Raw genomic sequence first — 2951 nt, 5'->3', positions numbered from 1 at the left:
ATCTCCTCCACTTGAATCTCCTGGCAAAGCCCACTCTCACCTATTCCTGTGTTTGCTCAAGTCACACCAAAGCAATGATGCCTTCCCCAACCACCCTACTATAGAATAATATCCTCCTCACCTTGATCTGTCCCCCTCTAGTGCATTCTTACTATATAGTAACATCACCTTCTAATATGCTATGTAAGTGAATAATGAGAATGGAGTTTCACTGAGGCTCAGATTTGCTCTGTCTGTACTCTGGTGTATCCAACTGGTGGCACATAGCAAGTCCTTGTGGAGACCTCGGTCTTGCTTCACAGCCCAGGGCACCATCAGCTACATATTCCTTGCTGTGTGATACCTTGGAACACAACTCTGCAAACTCTGATGCGAATAGCACACCCTAGAGTTATGCAACTTGGAGGGGCAGAGCCCAATATTTGTGGAAAGGAGGCTAAGGGCCATATTCTCTCTCTGCCTTCCTCTTGATCTGCTGACCACTCTAAAATCCTTTCCAAGACTTCTAATTCTAAACCTTCCCATATTTCTAAACCTTCCCTGTGTTAGATTGGGGAAGCTGGCATGAAGCGCTGGGCTGATTTTGTTTGTTTGTAGTTTCTGTTCAAACTTGGACATCTTATTTCCAAGAGATGTGAGAAATGCGTTGGATAAGCTGTCCACAGCAGTTTCTCCTAAGGGGTCCTGTGCCAAAAACTGCATGGGATTTCAGGGTCTGGTTTGCTTCGCCTCCTTCAGGTAAGCTTGTTTATAAAAAGGAAACATTTGTGCCGCTCAGCAGATTTGAGAGACCCAGTGGGAATGGCTGTTTATTTGTCTTTTGATCACAAAGCCTGGGGTTTGGCTCCAAGGCTGAAGGTCTTGAGGCCTCTTTATCTCCTCCCCCTGAGACTTTAATCTCTCTTCTGACATTCCTTTGCCTCACAGGGTGCCTTGGGAGTTGGGGAAAGAGGAGGTTGCAGGTGGACAAAGATTTCTGGGCCTCATCAGAGTTTCTGTCCTTAGTGTGACCTCCCACCAGGGACTATGGTTCCTTTTGAGATCAGTTCCAGAGCCTAACCTCTCCCTCCTCTTTGTCCTACAAACAACCAAAAGGAAGAGAAAACAAAGCCACCCACCCTCCCCAAACCCCAGGAAACGTTTATTTTGAGGAGTGAATCTCTTGTGTTTGAAGCCACATCTTATCACTCGCCTTTTATGGAATCTGAGAGATGAAGTGAGGTGAAGGGTCACGGCGTGCAATTCACTCATTTTATAGATGAGGACACAGCAATCCTGCAATCCGCAGGGGTGCTGGTGTCTGTCCGAAACACACAGCTTCTCAGTAAAGGTTGCTGGACGGGTCCCCTGTTGTGTGACCCCCTCAGGCGATTTTCAGGGCACCCCATGACCGTGTGCAATGTGAGCTGTCTATGGCCAGCCCTAAACCTCAGCGAGCAGAGACAATTTTCTTTGAATCAGCATGCACCACACCACGCCGCGCTCCCCACAGGGGCACATATTGAGAAAATGAAATTCAAATCACCCCTCTGGTACGCTTTGTGCTCCCTTTCCTGATTACACACACAGAGAAGCCGATTCTGCAGGTGACCAGGTGGGCGTGTATAGGGCCAGGCAGCGAAGCCTGCAAGAAGGACACCCGGGTTCTTTCCCATCTCCAGCTGCTTCTGACAGGAACCCCAAAGCCCAGCCTGGGGCTGAGAACAAGTTGGGCCTCCACGAGGGACTTTGATCCTTGACTGGTCTCTTGCTTCCCTAAGAAACTGAACAACCTTTAGGGTATATGGCTGCACCTATGTTCCACTCCCTCCCTTGGCCCTAGGCCGAATGAACACCTGGGTGTTGGGTGACCTCAAGAGATTGTGAATCCACTTTGAACCTTATTCCTCCAGTCATTCCGCTTCCCAGCAGATTGTGTGAAGTCTGTCTTTAAAAAAAAATAAATAAAAAGTCCTGAGCTCAGTGAAGTGATTTTACTCATGCAGAAAACTATAAAGGTAAAAGATGAAACTCTGAGAGCAAACCTTTGTGCTCTCCGGGTCTCCTGGAAAAAGAGGGCAGGCAGGGCTTGTACACACGAGGCAGGAGCTGCTTGTGCAGAAATGGAAATGCTCCCCCGTCTTTCCTTCCACACTAAGTTGCTTCATTATATTTTCAGGCGAGCAAGTCATGGGGTCCTGGTGTGCGGTGCTGTCTTTTTCAATTAATGCTTTTCACAGAAGTTCAGGTTTTAAACATCTCCCCCTCTCTTCCCAGGTCTGTTACATTTCCCAGAATGGTTCCCAGCGCTGGAGATAATTCCTTTTCGGAGAACCTACATTTCTCACCTGCTGATTGCAATTAGCCACTGCCAGCTGGGGCCTGGTGCGCAGCTGAAAAGCTAACAAGAAGTGGAGACCACGCGGAACCCAGACAGGGCATAGGAGGTGCATGAATAAGGAATGGTGCCCATGTTTATGAGATGCTCCTGTGAATTTGAGGCTTCCCAACCCTTTGCAAAGCCCTCCGTCTTCCAGCCCAGTGCCACCCCACCCCTCCCCTATTTTTTTTTTTTTTTTGGTCTCTGGGTTTGTAGCCTACACTTAACTTCACAGTCACGAATTTACCACTAAGTGCATTTTGTTAGGCAATAAACAGCCTTGGAAGAAAAATGAAATGCGACTAGGACTTCTGTTCCAATAATATTTGGGAGCTGTGGTGGATTCAAGCAGGTCTCACATGTGAGTCTTAGAACTCACATTCACCATGAGGGCTGACAGGGTTTCCAGAAGCCTTAGGAACCCTTAATCTGACTCCCTCCTTTTGCGGATGAAGACAATGAATCCTAGAAGGGGAACATGGCTCATCCAAAGTCTTAGAGGAAGTTGTAGGACTCGGTGATGTCCATGTCACCTGACGTCCAGCTCTGGGCTCTAACTACTGAACAGGCTTGCCTTTGACCATCCTGGCCT

General features: G+C 48.1%; 1 long non-coding RNA gene across 1 annotated transcript; it reads left to right on the top strand.

The window, feature by feature from the left end:
- The first annotated feature begins 373 nt into the window (after positions 1–373).
- On the top strand, positions 374–2656 carry LOC120890678 (uncharacterized). The gene is made up of 2 exons (XR_013431595.1): positions 374–738; positions 2257–2656. It is a non-coding gene; the product is annotated as an uncharacterized LOC120890678 (long non-coding RNA).
- Positions 2657–2951: the final 295 nt, after the last annotated feature.

This window comes from Ictidomys tridecemlineatus, chromosome X, assembly GCF_052094955.1.
Source record: "Ictidomys tridecemlineatus isolate mIctTri1 chromosome X, mIctTri1.hap1, whole genome shotgun sequence".
In the NCBI taxonomy this organism is placed as follows: Eukaryota; Metazoa; Chordata; class Mammalia; order Rodentia; family Sciuridae; genus Ictidomys; species Ictidomys tridecemlineatus.
The sequence above is the reverse complement of the archived record's forward strand: the minus strand, read 5'-3'. Positions and strand labels throughout refer to the sequence as shown.